Below are 19202 nucleotides of genomic sequence, written 5' to 3' on the forward strand. Positions count from 1 at the left end.
ATAAGTTAGTGTTGAGTTGAACATTTACTAAGAGACAAAATAAAATATTTATATATAATAAGACATTATTTACAGTACCTATTATATATATACAGTAATCAAAATAAATATATTTATTGTAAAATTATATTGAAAACTGACAGGGTATTCAGAGTTCTTCATTTACTGGTGTGATCATTGGCTGTGGGTTTCTCTGAAGACTCAGTGATCTGTATGTCCCTCTGTGTGGAACGGAATGAAGCAACTTATGCAGAGCCCAATGTCACACTTTACACGCGCTGCATGGACTATGCTAGAGCATTTCTCATATGCACACTGTCTTCTTTTATTGTCTGGGATATACATCACAAGGTGGTCTTGCCCATCGTACCGTACAACTTCATGTACTCGACCTTCCCCCGCGCGCAAGAGCGATGGGCACCCCGCTCCCCTGTGCTCCATGCCATAAGATTTGACGTAGTATTGTGCCACTTCCCGCTTGAACTGGAGCTACGCCATTTTAGGCCATGACATGTTGCTGAGATACCAAGCATTTTGCAAGCTGATGTCTAAAATCCAGGAAAAAATTGCCCGCCACCATTTTTTGCTCCTAATCGGCACGTGGAATCTGTTGACGTTCTCGTCTGTGAACTCTGTTCCTCAAATAAATGTATTATAAATTCCAAATAGTGCAGGGCGTTCTACCATGATGACTTTCTTATCTGCCCTGGAAAACCTCTTGACCAGATCTAGTGGGAAGACAGGGTGAACTGTAGAAGAAACAATGGTACATAAGGAAGTGATTTGACAACGGATCCTCCTAGCGTTGCGAATATGCAACGCCGGGAATATGTGGACCTCACTCACCCACGAGTTATTAATTGTAAAAGGAATCGTGCTACATTCAAACTTTGATTAATGTTCTTCCTGGATTTCCTAAAAGAGGTTAATAATTTCTAAATCATAAAATTATATAGTGAATCTTACACCTTATGGTATGCCATTGTGATTGCTGGAACACACGGCGAACTTCAAACATACACATCGTCAACAATCAAGCAGTGACTATTGATTAACCGACTCGTAACAAATCACAACGATTCTCCTTACCGAATATGCACACAATTTTCATTCTTCTACCGGAAAACAACTTCATACATTGAAAGAAAAGAGCACCAACACACCGTTGCACATATGCAACCCTAGGCGTTCATGGGTTAATGGGGCTTGTGGAAGGAAGAAATAAAGAAGAACTGGCTGAGTGAGCAAAGAGGATGCATCTGGATGTGCTAGGAATAAGTGACAATGGGGTAAGGGGAGATAATGAGGAAGAGATAGGAGATTATAAAGTGTACCTGATGGGTGTTAGAAAGGGAAGGGCAGAGTCTGGGGTAGGGCTCTTTATCAGGAATACCATTTCACGCAACATAGTTTTTGTTAGGGACGTAAATGAGCGAATAATGTGGGTAGATTTGTCAGTTGGAGGAATTAGGACTAGAATTGTCTCAGTATATTCACCATGTGAGGATGCAGATGAGGATGAACTTGACAAGTTTTATGAAGCATTGAGTGGTCAGGGTCAACAGCAAGGACAGAATAGTGCTAATGGATGATTTCAATGCGAGAGTTGAGAATAGAACTGAAGGATATGAGAGGGTGATTGGTAAATGTGGGGAAGATAAGGAAGCTAATGGGAATGGGAAGCATTTGCTGGACTTCTGTGCTAGTATGGGTTTAGCTGTTATGAATACATTCTTCAAGCATAAGGCTATTCACCGCTACACATGGGAGGCTAGGGGTACCAGATCCGTAATTGACTGTATCTTAACAGACTTCAAATTCAGGAAATCTGTTAGGAATGTACAAGTTTTCCGGGGATTTTTTGATGATACAGACCACTATCTGATCTGTAGTGAATTAAGTATCTCTAGGCCTAGGGTAGAGAAAGTGAAATCTCTCTGCAAAGGAATAAGGGTAGAAAATCTCCAGGACGAGGAAATTAGACAGAAGTACATGGATATGATTAGTGAGAAGTTTCGAACAGTAGACAGTAAGCAGGTTCAGGATATAGAAAGTGAATGGGTGGCATACAGGGATGCTGTAGTAGAAACAGCAAGGGAATGCCTAGGAACAACTGTGTGTAAAGATGGGAAAAGGCGAACATCTTGGTGGAATGATGAAGTGAGAGCAGCTTGTAAACGTAAAAAGAAGGCTTATCAGAAATGGCTCCAAACAAGGGCTGAGGGAGACAGGGATTTGTACGTAGATGAAAGAAACAGAGCGAAATAAATAGTTGTTGAATCCAAAAAGAAGTCATGGGAAGATTTTGGTAACAACCTGGAAAGGCTAGGTCAAGCAGCAGGGAAAACTTTCTGGACAGTAAAAAAGAATCTTAGGAAGGGAGGGAAAAAGGAAATGAACAGTGTTTTGAGTAATTCAGGTGAACTCATAATAGATCCCAGGTAATCACTGGAGAGGTGAAGGGAATATTTTGAATATCTTCTCAATGTAAAAGGAAATCATCCTGGTGGTGTTGTGAACAGCCAAGCTCATGGGAAGGAGGAAAATGATGTTGGTGAAATTATGCTTGAGGAAGTGGAAAGGATGGTAAATAAACTCCATTGTCATAAGGCAGCAGGAATTGATGAAATTAGACCTGAAATGGTGAAGTATAGTGTTAAAGTCCGGGATGAAATGGCTTCATAGAGTAGTAAAATTAGCCTGGAGTGTTGGTAATGTACCTTCAGATTGGGCAAAAGCAGTAATTGCACCTATCTATAAGCAAGGGAACAGGAAGGATTGCAACAACTACTGAGGTATCTCATTGATTAGTGTACCAGGCAAAGTATTCACTGGCATCTTGGAAGGGAGGGTGCAATCAGTCGTTGAGAGGAAGTTGGATGAAAACCAGTGTGGTTTCAGACCACAGAGAGGCTGTCAGGATCAGATTTTCAGTATGCGCCAGGTAATTAAAAATGCTACGAGAGGAACAGGCAGTTGTGTCTATGTTTCGTAGATCTAGAGAAAGCATATGACAGTGTACCGAGGGAAAAGATGTTCGCCATACTGGGGAACTATGGAATTACAGGTAGTTTATTAAAAGCAATCAAAAGCATTAATGTTGACAATTGGGCTTCAGTGAGAATTGATGGTAGAATGAGTTCTTGGGTCAGGGTACTTTCAGGGGTTAGACAAGGCTGTAATCTTTCACAGACCAATCCTCGTCAATTAAAATGTTCCAAGTTCCAGTTAACATCAAGGAATATACGGTGTGTATAAAAGGTAGATTTATCTTGTTTTATTGTGTAGTGCCACTACCAACTGGAAAGTATGAAACTCATCATGGATGCCTGAACAAACTGCCTAGAATAATCACTGCAGATGCTCAGACATTTTCCAAACATTTGGTAAATGAAAAGAAATATGTAAACAGTCACTTGGATTCTTCAATTATTCAGAATATTTTGTCAGAATTTTTATGATATGCTTAAGTGTAATTATAATATCATGATTGATACCATGATAATTAAATCTATACATCTTTACATCATGACAATTTGTTTCATTGCATCATCATAATTCCACATTATTCCTTCCATCTGTCCTCCTATATATCGCCAGGACATGCAACATCTATAATGAGAATATTCGTAATTCAGCATCTGGCACAGTAAATAGAGATTAATTAACTATTTGGGTGTATTTCTTGTTTACAAATCAGTAGCTATCTTTGGACAGTAAACCATTTTGAGAAGTTAACTGAAAGTAAAATGGCCAAGGGAGAGGGAAATTAGTTGTGGAATACAGCTAAATCTCAACAGACCAAACTGTGTCCGTGTATTTTCTTCAAGGTACAGTTAGCATCAAAGAATATATAGTGAGTTGGAAAGGTAGGAATTTAAATTATTTATTCGCATACTGCCAGTACTAACTGCAATATATGTAACTCTTCATGGGTGTCAGACAAAACTAGCTAAATTAATCGGAGCAGATGATGAGATAATTACCACACATGTGGTTAATGAAATGATGTGGAGAATGGCACATATTGCCTGTCTGCATCCAAGGACATCTGGTTAAATATCTAATAAAGTATTACTCGGACATTTGCTAACTTCAATCAAAGAACTGGGACATATTGTTGGAAACTTAATGTTATGTACTTTGGTAAGTATTCACTTTGTGTATGTAATTGTGAAAATTTTAAAATCATTAGTATTGTGAAGCAATTTTTCTGTTATAAAAAGAAGAATTTTATATGTATTTTGCAATATATTTCACTACATCTGTTTATGTTCATTCCATCTTGCTAGTTTTCTCCATTGCACTTTTATATGTCATACAATCAATATGCTTGAGGTTAATTACATTACCATGAATAAAACTATTATTAGGATATATACAGATCAGAATTTAATGCAAATTACATTCATTTACCTTTATAATTGAAAATTATATCTTCCGTCTGGCTGCTTGTACATTGCCAGATGTAACAGCAACATCCTCAAGGACAAGGTCACAAGCATTGTAACAGGTACTGTACCCTAGCATTGCATGCTGAAGAAATACTTGATTCACCATGCCCAACAGTCACAGCAATACACAGTGTACACTTCATGGTGACACTCTGGTCTCGTTTTCGGACATGCAAAGATTCATATAGGTGCCAAATGGCATTCTACAATACATTGTCCAGGAATCTTGCCCGTTTATATTCAATTTGGCAGTGGTTCTTACAGGCTCTGGATGAAAGGTACGTTCCCGTTTCGTCATGTCCAGGACATGTTCATTTTTGAGAGTTCTGGTATTCGTGCTGGCCAGAGCATTGATTATAAAATCATACAGTACATTACATCATATCAGCTGTAGTTGGATATATATCATCCTCCTGAAAGTGCACATCATATTCATGATGAAAAATTTCAGTAGCACAGAACAAGAACCTGTCCTACCATGAGCGCACTCTGTGTGACCCTGCAGAAAAACCTACCATGGTTTCTAGTACTAACTGATGACACACCACACAATGAACCCTGGAGTAGGGCCTCTTTGTTGTGGGGTAATGCACTCTGGAATAGGCTGCTCACAGTGTCTGAGCCATACAGGTAATCGTCCATTACATGCATACAGACAGAACAAATGCCCATCCCCAAAGACGTTATAGTGAACATCCCCGTTCCAAGGGACATTTCCACGACATGAGTGTAGCCTTCCTCTGCAGGGGAGTTAGTGGAAGCCTGGACAGAGGCACACGTAATCATAAATCTGTTTCAAGCATACTCATTCAGGTAGTACTTGCTGACATAGCAGGAGCGAAATATGACCGGTCTTCATTCATGGATGATTTTCGGCTGCTAGCACTGCTCGAACTGTGCGTAGATCTTGGTGTCCACCTGTTCTATGTGGATGTCTGGAGCTGTAATACAGGTGAAGTATGTTCTACGGACCATGGCTGACATGAAGGAAACATATTTGAAATATTGTGCCCCACACATGTATTGATATTTCATTCCAGCTAATTGCATGCCCACAATACAACCTTGTTCAAAAGGCTACAGTTATAAAACATGACCACGTGCTCATGGTGCATGGTTGTATGATTGTATTAATATTTTGAATACTGTTCATCTCTAACATAAGTAAACTGCCAGCAGTGTCAAACTTGTGCACACGTTCCTGCCGCCAGGGTGCCATATAATCGCCTATGCCCGGGAGCAACTAATGCATGAGTGTCTGAACAAATAGGGTAGAATTATCACTGCAGATGCTCAGACATGAACGAACTACAGGTTAATGACTAAGTAATTTGCAGATGGTCATTTGTATTCAAGAAAAATTTTGAACAACCCCAATAGAGCTGTTAACTGTGCATAACTACTATACCGGTAGAGTATTTTCTGATCACAGATCAATAACTTCATTTGGATCTGAAAATAGTTTTGAAAATGAACATAAGGCAGAGCAGACTTTGGGAAGAGAGAATCAGTTGTGCAATGCTGCTTAATTATAACAGACCAATCCTTGTCCATTAGAATGTTCCAAGTTGCAGTTAACATCAAGGAATATACAGTGCGTACCAAAGATAGATATTTTTTTTTGGTCTCTTGTATACTGCCAGTACCAACTGGAAACCATGAAACAGATCCTGAGTGCCTGAACATACTAGCTAGAATATTCACTGTGGATACCCAGGCATTTTCCAAACATCTGGTTAATGACTGAGTAATATGCAGACTGTTGTATGCATTCTTCAAATATTTGGAATATATTGGCAGAATTTTCATGATATGTAGGCCTATTGTAGTATGCTGCAATAATGCTTATTTCCTGTTTCTAATTGCTAAAATTTGTGAAATATTTAGTAATGCATAAAGAATTTCCTATCACTTAAACAACGAGTTTCATACTTATCATGTACTATATAGAGGTTGAACTGAAATTCGCGCACTTGGGTGATGGAGCGCGACTCCTCACATTCCAGCAATAAAATAATGTCTCTCACTAAAGTTCGTCCTGCAAGAATATCCGGCAGAAAAAGGACGTTGAAAAGTGGCAATCTGGCAACACTGTAACCACGTAGGGTAACTACCTCTGTCAGCACATATTAGTTGTGCTGTACTGTTGGTGCAGTCAATTGAGTTTTGGGTTGGCATGCAGGAGATCGAGGGGTCGATCCTGGGTTGAGGTCTTTTTTTATTTATTTCGTAAACATAGTCCAGGTGGTATGGTATCTGGCATCTTATTCGTGAACAATGATTGCAGCGGGTCTTCTGGAAACCATTTGCACTTTCAAACTACAACCTTAGAAATGGACGAACAATTGTTCTAATTAGTGAACTTTGAAAGATGCCCTTTCCACTTTCTGGGTGTGAATTTATTTGCTGATGTTCATTCCCTCTTGCTAGTTTATAGTATTGCCAATTATTGTCATCTAATCCATATGCTTGCATGTACAGTAATTACCATGATTTAAACCATTTTTGGAACATCCGTAGATAAGAATATAATGCGTAGCAGCAACATCCTCAAGGAGATTGTCTTTTTTATTCACAAGCAATGGTACAGGTACCCTCCATTGCATGCTAAAGAAACACATGATTCACTGGGCACAGTCACAGCAGTAACCAGTGTACCCTTCATGGCAGCACTCCCATCCCTTTGTCGCACATGCAAAGGATCATAAAGTTGCATTCTGCAATAGTTTATCTATCCATCTTGCATATTTATAGTCAATTTGGCAGTGGTTCTTGCAGGCTCTATACATCTTGTCCAGTATGTGTTCAGTTGGTAAGAGATCCGATGATCCTGCTGGTCAGATCATTCGTTATACAATCATACACCTATTTACGTCGTAGCAGCTGTAGGTTGACATGGATCATCCTATAAAAAACATATCACATTCGTGTTGAATAATGGCATTAGCACGGAACAAGAACCTGTGGAATCCTAAGGGCACCTTAGGTTACCCTAGAGAAAAACCTACTATGGTTGCGAATTGTAACTGATAACACACCACACCATGAGCCCTCGAGTGGGACCTTTATGTTGTGGGCAAATGCTCTCTGGAATAGGCTGCTCACCGCATCTGGGCCCTGCATATATTCATCCATCACTTGCATACAGGCAGAACAAACTCTCATCACAGAAGACATTATAGTGCCAATCCCCTTTCCAGTCGACACTTCAACGACACAACTGTAGCTATAGATGGCGATGGACAGAAGTACACATAATTGTAAAACTGCTGCAAGTATACTGTTTGCAATGGTTCTAGGCAACATAGCATTAGAGACATGTGACCTGATTTCAATCATTGATGAAGTTTGGCTGCTACCACTGCTTGAACTGTGCATAGATCTTGATGTCCCTGCATACTATATGAATGTCCAGAGCTGGACTACAGGTGTGGGAATGTTCCGCAGACTACTGCTGAAACGAACCAGTCACCTTTGGAATATTGTGCCGCACATGTGTATTGATATATCAATACAGCCTTCCACGTGCCCATGATACAATCACGTTCAAATGCCTGCAGTTGTATAACATGGTCATGTGCTCGTCCTCGGGGCATGGTTGTATGCTAGAATTAATATTTTCTGATTTCAGATCAATAACTTCATTTGGATTAGGAATTATTTTGAGAATTGAACAGAAGGTAAAGCAGACATTGGGAAGGGAGCATTAGCTGAGTAATGCTGCTAAATTTTAACTGACCAATCCTCGTCCATTAGAATGTTACAAGTTGCAGTTAACATCAAAGAATATACGGTGCGTATCAAGGATAAATATTTTTGTTGTCTTTTATACTGCCAGTACCAACTGCAAACTATGAAACTCATTTTGGGTGCCTGAACAAACTGGCTAGATTAGTCACTGCGGATACTCAGGCATTTTCCAAACATCTGGTTTATGACTGAGTAATATGCAGACAGTCGTTTGCAGTCTCCAAATATTTGGAATATATTGGCAGAATTTTCATGACATGTATTGTAGTATGCTGCAATAATACTTATTTCCTGTTTCTATTTTCTAAAATTTTGTGAGATAATTAGTAATGCATAAAGAATTTCCTATCATTCAAAGAAAGAATTTCATACTTATCATGTACTATATACAGGGTGAACCGAAATTAGCCCACTCGGGCATCGCAGTGCGACTCCTCATATGCCAGCAATAAAAAAAGTCTCTCACACAAGTTTGTCCTGCGAGAATATCCGCCAGAAAAAGGACATTGAAGAGTGGCAATCTGGCAACACTGTAACCATATGTAGGGTAACTACCTCTGTCAGCATATATTAGTCATGCTGTACTATTGGTGCAGTGGATAGTGTTTTGAGTTAGCATGCAGGTGGTTGAGGGTTTGATCCTGGGTTGAGGCTTATGTTTTTTATTTCGTAAATGTAGTCCAGGGTGGTATGGTACTTGGTATCTTAATCGTGAACAGCGATTGCAGTGAGTCCTCTTGAGACCATTTGCACTTTCCTACTAATGATCCTAGAACTGGGCGAACAATCATTTTCATTGGTCATTGAATGACGCACTTTCCACGTCATGGGCGTGAATTTATTTGCTGATATTCATATCTTCTTGCTGGTTTACAGCATTGCCATTTTATGTCATCCAGTCCATATGCTTGCGTGTAATTACCATGATTAAAACCATTTTTGGAACATCTATAGATCAGTATATAATGCAAATTACATTCATTCAATGCATATAATTTAAATTTTCTTCATCTACCTGGCTGCTTGTACATTGCCAGAGGTAGCAGCAACATCCTCTCTTTGTCGCACATGCAAAGGATAATAAAGGTGCTAAATGGCATTCTGCAATAGCTTGTCCAGGCATCTTGCACATTTATAGTCAATTTGGTAGTGGTTCTTGCAGGCACTGGAGAAATTGTACCTTCTCTATAGGTCTTGTCCAGTAGGTCAATCATACAGCTATTTACGTCTAGCAGCTAAAGGACGACATGGATCGCCCTATGAGAAAGCACATCACATTCATGTTGAATAATGGCAGTAGCACAGAACAAGAACCTGTGGTATCCTGAGGCCACTTTAGGTTACCCTGCAGAAAAACCTACTATGGTGGCGAGTTCTAACTGATAAAACACCACACTATGAGCCCTCGAGTGGGACCTTTGTGTTGTGGGCAAATGTGCTCTGGAATAGGCTGCTCACCAGGTCTGGGCCCTACATGTGTTCATCCATCACTTGAATACAGGCAGAACAAACTCTCATCACAGGATACATTATAGTGCCAATCCACTTTCCAGTCGACACTTCCATGACTCAATCATACTTATGATATTAGTGGAAGCAATGCATGCTGAAGAAACACATGATTCACCATGCCCAAACAGTCACAGCAGAACACAGTGTACCCTTCATGTTGGCACACCAGACTCATTGTCAGACTTGCAAGGGATCATAAAGGTGCGGAGTGGAATTCTGCAACAGATTGTTCAGGAATCTTGCCCCTTTATATTCAATTTGGCTGTTGTTCTTACGGGCTCTGGTGGAATAGTACGTTCCCGTTTCTACATGTCCAGGACATGTTCAATTGATCAGTGTTCCAACATTTCATGTAGCCAGAGCTGTGATTATAAAATCATACAGCACATTACATCATATCAACTGTAGCTGGATATAGATCATCCTCCTGAAAGCGCACATCATATTGATGTTGAAAAATGGCAGTAGCACAGAACAAGAACCTGTGCTATCCTGAGGTACTTTGGGTGACTCTGCAGGAAAACCTACCATGGTTCCGAGGACAAACTGATGACACACCACACAATGAACCCTGTAGTGGGGCCTTTGTGTTGTGGGGTAATGCACTCTCGAATAGGCTGGTCACAGTGTCTGAGCCATATACGTAATCGTCCAACACTTGCATACATACAGACAAACTCCTATCCCAAAAGACAATACACTCAATATTCCCTTTCAAGTGGACACCTCCATGACATGACTGTAGCCTTCCTCCCCTATGGTGTTAGTGGAAGCCTGAACAGATGCACACGTAATCCTAAACCAGCAGCAAGCATACTCATTCAAGTGGTTCTTACCGACATAACAGGAGCGAATGTGACCGGTCATCGTTAATGGATGATGTTTGGCTGCTACCACTGCTAGAACTGTTCATAGATCTTGATGTCCATCTGTTCTATGTGGATGTCCAGAGCTGTACTACAGGTGAGGGAATATTCGACAGACCACTGCTGAAACAAACGAAACACATTCGACATATTGTGCCCCACAAACATATTGATGGACCATTCCAGCTTATTGCACGCCCATGATACGACCTCGTTCAAATGGCTGCAGTAGTACAACATGACCGGGTCCTTATCCTCGGTGCATGGTTGTATGGTAGAATTAATATTGTGAACACTGCTCACCTCTAGCATCAGTAAACTGCCAGCAGAGTAAAATTGTGCACATGGTTATGCCACCAAGGTGACATATATAATCGTCTATGGCTGGGAGAAACGAATGCCTGAGTGTCTGAACAAACTGGCTAGAATAAGCACTGCAGATGCTCAGACAATTAACAAACAACAAGAGAAATTTATAAGTAATTTGCGAACGGTCATTTGTATTCATGAAATATTGTGAACAAGTAGGTGGAATCAAACCCTTAAATTCGCCTGCTGCTTTTACGTGTGTATTGTGATACTACTGAGAATATTTTTAAATCACATTTTAGCACTGTTAAGTTTGCATAACTACTATAGTTTATTTTCTGATTACAGATCAACGACTTCATTTGGATCGGAAACTATTCTTGAAATTGAACTGAAGGCTTAGCAGACTTTGGAGTGAGAGAATTAGTTGTGTAATGCTGCTAAATTATTACAGAACTAACTATGTCTTTCCAGTTTGCAGTTTGCATCAAGGAATATATGGTGCGCTCAAAGATAGATACGTTTTTTTTCACTTGTATACTGCCAGTATCAGCAGGAAACCATGAAACTAATCATGGATGCCTGCACAAGCTGGCTAGAATAATCACTGCAGATGGTCAGGCATTTTCCAAACATCTGGTTAATTACTAAGTAATATGCAGACAGTTGTTTGCATTGTTGAAATCTTTGGAATATATTGCCAGAATTTTTATGATATGTATGCAGTGTTCTGCAATAATACTAATTTCCTGTAGATCAGAGTTTAATGCAAATTACATTCATTCATTCAACCTTTATGATTTAAAATTACTTCTTACACTGGGCTGCTTTCTGATCAATTTGGCAAAGGTTCAGGCAGGCTCTGGAAAAACCGTACATTCACATTCCATCATGTTGAGTTTGTTTTCAATTGTTGAGAGATCCGATGATCCTTCTGGCCAGGACAGTCGTTATACAATCATACAGCATGTAAAGTCATAGCAGCTGCAGGTGAACATGGATTATTTTCCTGAGAAAGTACACCATGTTCCTGTTGAATATTGGCAGTAGAATAGAACAAGAACCTGTGCTAAACTCAAGGCAAGTTATTTTACCCTGCAGATAAACGTACTGTGGTTGTGAGTCCTAAATGTTGACACACCACGGCATGAACCCTGGAGTTGGACCTGGGTGTTGTGGGCAAATGCTGTGTGGTTTTGGTTGCACACCAGTCCTAGGCCATACACGTGATCGTCCATCACTTGAAAGCACACTGAAAAACTCATTTCATAGAAGATAATATAGTTCCAGTCCCCTTTAGTGTCGACATTTCCATGAAACGAGTGTAGCCTTGCTTGGCGGTGGTGTTAGTGGAAGCCTGGACAGAGGCATATATAATCGTAAACCTGCCCCAAGCATCCTCTTTCCTGTTGTTTTTCCCGACACAGCAGGTGCAACATTTGAGTGGAATTCATTTCTGCATGACCTTTGGCTGCTACCACTGCTCGAACTGTGTGTAGATCTTGATGTCCATCTGTACTACATAGACATCCAAGGCTGGACTATGGGCATGATAATGTTCCATAGGGGATGGCTGAAACAAATTAAACACCTTTGAAATGTTGTGCCCCACATGTACATTGATATATCAATCCAGCTTCCCACATTCCCACGATACGACCTCGTTCAAATGTAGTGATAAAGTAGTGAAAACCTATTGAAATAGCTAAATTTTGTGTATATCTGATTCATTTAGTGCTGTTTATATGGTGGTGTTTAGTGCTTGTTGGTAGAAATTGGGAGTAGTGATATTTATTTAAATTTTGTAACAAGTAATTCAGCTGGTCTTCAGTAAATTTTCTAGCTTAAGTAGGCTAGCTAGGTGTACCTTGTTTCGAATTTAGGTTTAGGAAATACTTTAGGTAATAATATTAACTTTAAAAATATTTGTAAATATCTGTAGGTTCGTTGGTTATACATACAAAGGCAGATTATCATAAGGAATAGTACCGTAACTTCTGCAGCAACTTCTCCGGTATTTCGTATAGATATCCGTTCAAACTATCGCGAAGGTAATAATTTACTACATTAAAAAAAAAAAAAAAAAACACGATAGGCCTGTAAACTTCCATTTAAAAAGAAGTTAAAGAGATTAAACTGTAATAGTTAACAGTCGTATTGTTATTGATTATTGTTGCTTTTCATATTCAAATATTGCATTGTTGGCTACAGTCGTGAACAAAAGGTGTAAGTGTAGTCAAGTAAATAAAAATCAGCTGACCTTGTATTCCATTCATTTGTTCTTCTGAGTAGGTAGTTAAAGTATCCGTAATCTATATTTCACTCCCTCGATCTTTCAGTACCTTTATGAGCGGTTAGCTAATAATAATAAAGTTCATATATCCCAGAAATTGCAGTTCGAGTCCCTGGAGTAGTAGTAGTAGTTTTGATAGAAATATTTGAGAAATTACTGTAGACAACCTCGTATTTTTCAGTAGGCCTAATTAAGGACACTTTCATTCTCCGTCCCGTGGAGTAGGGAAAATAATAGTAATCCACCAGCTGTAATAATCACATAACCACATTTCAGTAGAATTGTAGTGAAGATAAGGTATAATATATTAGATAGTATCTTGCCAGTTATATTCGTGTTTTTCTTCGTGTACGGCAATCCTTTTGATACTTAAGCATTTAACCAAACGCAGTGTAGTGTAGTGTAGATACATTGTAGTATAGATACAGTACATTTAGATAGTGCCGTATCTTGCCTGCTATATTCGTGTGTTATTTTTCGTGTTCATCTATTAGACCGTAATACTAATAATAATTTGTCTAAGCATTTAGCTTTGTTGGTAATCGTTGAGTACAGTAGTTCTTGCAAATTTCATTTCTGTTGTGCTTAGTTTAGTGACATACGGTACGGTACCTGTATCGTAATTAGGATACGTCTGAAAGTAGTTTAAAATTACTGTAGTGTACTGTACAGTAGTATACGAGTAATATCCTATTAGAATTTAGTGTGGTTATTTTATTATTGTAAAATATTTGTGTAGTACTGGTGTAGTAGAGGTATCCGTAGAAACTCTTACTAAAATACTGTTGTTATAATTAGAAGAGGCTTAATTGCAGTTTGGAATTGTGTAGTTCTTGTGTAGGCTATTACTTTCGATATTCAGTAATTAACAGCAGTTTTTTATCCTGTCAGGGGTTGTAGGATTAAAAAAAAAGAGCACGACTAAAGGTAGTATTGTAGTGTAGTCGTATATTAATTACCTTAATGTTGTATACTATCCCAGACAATATATCCCTCTGTTCATTAATTTTTTGCAAATACGTTATTTTATTTTTAATTTCATTTTTTCCCCGTAAAGAATGGCTAAGCAGCGCGAGTGTACTTACTGTGGATGTGGCGAGGCATTGAGGGGTATGAGGGAGGAGTTGGAAAGTTTGAGGGAGATAATTAGGATTCTCACAGAAGACAGGAAGGAACAAACAATGTACAGGTTACAGTAGGTGTACAAGAGGGAGGGGAAGGAAAGGGAGGAGTTGTAGAAGATAGGTGGTCAAATGTTCTAAGGGGAAGGAGATTGCAGGCTAAGGGCTCTATTCAGGATCAGAATTCAGGACAGGTGTCTGTGCGAAATCGGTACGAGTCACTCCAGGTAGAACAACAGAGGGAAGATGAGGGACAGGGAACTGTTGCTGAGATGTGTGGAAGTAGGAGGAAGGGAAAAGGTAGGAAAGGAAAATGTAGAGTAGAGGATAGGAAAAGACAGGTGGAACAGGGTCATGGGAAGGAGAAAAGGAACGAGGAAGTAGCTTCTGCAGCTATCAGCAAAGATAGGGCTGACCAGGAGGGGAGGGGATCAAATGAGGTGGGTACGGTTGAGGCTCTGGTCATGGGGGATTCCATCGTTAGACCCGTGGGGAAAGTGTGTGGAGGAAAGGGTACCAGGGTAGAGTGTTATCCAGGAATTAGGTTGAGGCAGATGTTGAGGAAAGTAGAAGAGAGGGAGGAGGGGAAGGAGAAGGTGGTAGTGTTTCACGTTGGTACCAACAATGTAAGGCAAGCTGATAAAAGTACCAACATAGTTGGAGATGTGTGGGATCTGGTAAATGCAGCACGGGTGAAGTTTAAGAAAGTGGAGATTGTTATTAGTGGAATACTGTGTAGAAGGGATACTGACTGGAGGGTGATTGGGGATTTAAATGATACTATGGAGTGGGTATGTGGGAAACTGGGAGTGAAATTTCTAGATCCTAATGGGTGGGTAGGAGATAGGGATCTGCGCTCAGATGGCCTTCATTTAAACCGCAGTGGTACGTATAAGTTAGGAAATTTGTTTGGAAGGGTAATAGGGAGGTACATTCAGGGAAACGGGATGGCCTAGGGAGCGGTGATAAGGGAACAGGGAACTGGAAATCAAGTAGGGATTACATAAAATTGTTAGTGTTGAACTGTAGAAGTATTGTAAGGAAAGGAATAGAATTAAGTAATTTAATAGATATATATTTACCAGATATTGTAACAGGAATTGAATCATGGCTGAGAAATGATATAATGGATGCAGAAATTTTCTCACGGCACTGGAGTGTGTATCGTAGAGATAGGATAGGAAGGGTGGGAGGGGGAGTGTTCATTCTGGTGAAAGAAGAATTTGTAAGCTACGAAAAAGTTAAAGATGAGACACATGAAATTCTAGGTGTAAGGCTCATTTCTAAAGATAATAGGCAACTTGATATATTTGGAGTGTACAGATCGGGAAAGGGTAGCACTGACGCGGATTCGGAATTATTTGATAGGATAGTCAGCTATGTGGGAAACGACATGGAAAGAAATGTGATTGTAGCGGGAGATCTGAATTTGCCAGATGTCAATTGGGAAGGAAATGCCAACGACAGGAAGCATGACCAACAAATGGCAAATAAGTTAATATGGGAAGGACAGCTGATTCAGAAAGTGATGGAACCAACCAGAGGGAAAAATATCCTGGATGTGGTGCTGATTAAACCAGATGAGCTCTATAAGAAAACTGAAGTAATAGATGGTATTAGTGATCATGAAGCTATTTTTGTGGTAGTTAAAAATAAATGTGATAGAAAGGAAGGTCATAAAAGTAGGACTGTTAGGCAGTACCATATGGCTGATAAACCAGGCATGAGTCAGTTTCTAAAAAGTAGCTATGATCGGTGGAGAACGGTAAATAAAAATGTAAAGAGACTCTGGGAAGGGTTTAAAGAAATTGTTGAGGAACGCGAAAACAGGTTTGTACCATTAAGGGTGGTAAGGAATGGTAAAGACCCACCTTATTATAGTAGAGAAATAAAGAGACTAAGAAGGAGGTGCAGACTGGAAAGAAATAGAGTTAGAAATGGCTGTGGAAGTAAGGAGAAATTGAAGGAACTTACTAGAAAATTGAATCTAGCAAAGAAGGCAGCTAAGGATAACATGATGGCAAGCATAATTGGCAGTCAAACAAATTTTAGTGAAAAATGGAAGGGTATGTATAGGTATTTTATGGCAGAAACAGGTTCCAAGAAGGACATTCCAGGAATAATTAATGAACAAGGGGAGTGTGTATGTGATGATCTTCAAAAGGCAGAAGTATTCAGTCAGCAGTATGTAAAGATTGTTGGTTACAAGGAAAATGTCGAGATAGAGGAGGAGACTAAGGCCAAAGAAGTAATAAAATTTACATATGATAATGACATTTACAATAAGATACAAAAGTTGAAAACTAAAAAAGCGGCTGGAATTGATCAGATTTCTGGGGATATACTAAAGACAATGGGTTGGGATATAGTACCATATCTGAAGTACTTATTTGATTATTGTTTGGTCGGAGGAGCTATACCAGATGAATGGAGAGTTGCTATCGTAGCCCCTGTGTATAAAGGAAGGATTGATAGACATAAAGCTGAAAATTACAGGCCAGTAAGTTTGACATGCATTGTATGTAAGCTTTGGGAAGGCATTCTTTCTGATTATATTAGACATGTTTGTGAAATTAATAACTGGTTCGATAGAAGGCAATTCGGTTTTAGGAAAGGTTATTCCACTGAAGCTCAACTTGTAGGATTCCAGCAAGATACAGCAGATATCTTGGATTCTGGAGGTCAAATGGACTATATTGCGATTGACCTGTCTAAAGCATTTGATAGGGTGGATCATGGGAGACTACTGGCAAAAATGAGTGCAATTGGACTAGACAAAAGAGTGACTGAATGGGTTGCTATATTTCTAGAAAATAGATCTCAGAGAATTAGAGTAGGCAAAGCTTTATCTGACCCTGTAATAATTAAGAGGAGAATTCCTCAAGGCAGTATTATTGGACCTTTATGTTTTCTTATATATATAAATGATATGAGTAAAGGAGTGGAATCGGAGGTAAGGCTTTTTGCGGATGATGTTATTCTCTATAGAGTGATAAATACGTTACAAGATTGTGAGCAACTGCAACGTGACCTCGAAAATGTTGTGAGATGGACAGCAGGCAATGGTATGTTGATAAACGGGGTTAAAAGTCAGGTTGTGAGTTTCACAAATAGGAAAAGTCCTCTCAGTTTTAATTACTGCGTTGATGGAGTGAAAGTTCCTTTTGGGGATCATTGTAAGTATCTAGGTGTTAATATAAGGAAAGATCTTCATTGGGGTAATCACATAAATGAGATTGTAAATAAAGGGTACAGATCTCTGCACATGGTTATGAGGGTGTTTAGGGGTTGTAGTAAGGATGTAAAGGAGAGTGCATATAAGTCTCTGGTAAGACCCCAACTAAAGTATGGTTCCAGTGTATGGGACCCTCACCAGGATTACCTGATTCAAGAACTGGAAAAAATCCAAAGAAAAGCAGCTCGATTTGTTCTGGGTGATTTCCGACAAAAGAGTAGCGTTACAAAAATGTTGCAATGTTTGGGTTGGGAAGAATTGAGAGAAAGAAGAAGAGCTGCTCGACTAAGTGGTATGTTCCGAGCTGTCAGCGGAGAGATGGTGTGGAATGACATTAGTAGGCAAATACGTTTGAATGGCGTTTATAAAAGTAGGAAAGATCACAATATGAAGATAAAGTTCAAAATTCAAGAGGACAACTGGGGCAAATATTCATTTATAGGAAGGGGAGTTAGGGATTGGAATAACTTACCAAGGGAGATGTTCAATAAATTTCCAATTTCTTTGAAATCATTTAGGAAAAGTCTAGGAAAGCAACAGATAGGGAATCTGCCACCTGGAGCGACTGCCCTAAATGCAGATCAGTATTGATTGATTGATTGATTGATTGATTGATTGATTGATTGATTGATTGATTGATTGATTGAAATGACTGCAGTTTTTCAGCATGACCACGTGCTTATTCGCCATATGTGGTTGTATGGTAGAATTAATATTGGGAATACTGTTAACCTGTAACAGCAGTAAACTGCCAGCAGAGACAATCTTGTTTGCACTGTCATGTCTCCCAAGTGCATGAGCGCCTATGTCCGTAAGAAATGAATGCATTCATGTCTGAACAAACTGGCTACAATAATCACTGCAGATGCTCAGCATTTACCAAACAACAGTTTAATGACTAACGAGGGAATACATACATGTGTTACACTCAGATTTGGTTGAAATTTGGTAGGAATATTTGTGGGAGGCAGTAGAATGCTAAGGTGAAAACTGCATGTGCGCAGCGCAAGTTTAAATGCCAAAATTAAACAAATGAATAGTCGTAAAATTAGAAGTGCCGCAGGAGTATCGGAGTGTGGCGGAGAGGTAGGGAGGAGCAAAGCAGCGTACGTGAAGCAACCAGACTGTAACGAGCTGCGCCATCAGCCAGGCAGCGTATAGTTAGCTCATTCCCCTTAACTTCCCGATCAGATGTGCAAAAAGTAAATATGAAAAGAGCACATGAAACAAGCGTACAAAGGACCATATTTGAACAATGATGCCGATAAGGTTTGAAAAATTACAAGTAACAAGGACTCAGGCATGAATTTTTCAAACATTATTGGCATTGTTGTTCAAACATCGTCCTTTGTATACTTGTTTCATGTGCTGTTTTCATATTTATGTTTTGCACATCTGATCGGGAAGTTAAGGGGAACGCGCTAACTCTACGCTGCCTGGCTGCTGGCGCAGCTTGTTACAGCCTGGTTGCTTCACATCTGCTGCTTCGCTCCTCCCGACCTCTCCGCCACACCCCGATACTCCCGCGGCACTTCTAATTTTACAACTATTTATTTGTTCACTTTTGGCGTTTAAACTTGTGCTGGGCACATGCATTTTTCACCTTAGCAATCTACTGACTCCCACGAATATTCCTACCAAATTTCAACCAAATACGAGTGT

Source organism: Anabrus simplex, chromosome 2 (genome assembly GCF_040414725.1).
Source record: "Anabrus simplex isolate iqAnaSimp1 chromosome 2, ASM4041472v1, whole genome shotgun sequence".
In the NCBI taxonomy this organism is placed as follows: domain Eukaryota; kingdom Metazoa; phylum Arthropoda; class Insecta; order Orthoptera; family Tettigoniidae; genus Anabrus; species Anabrus simplex.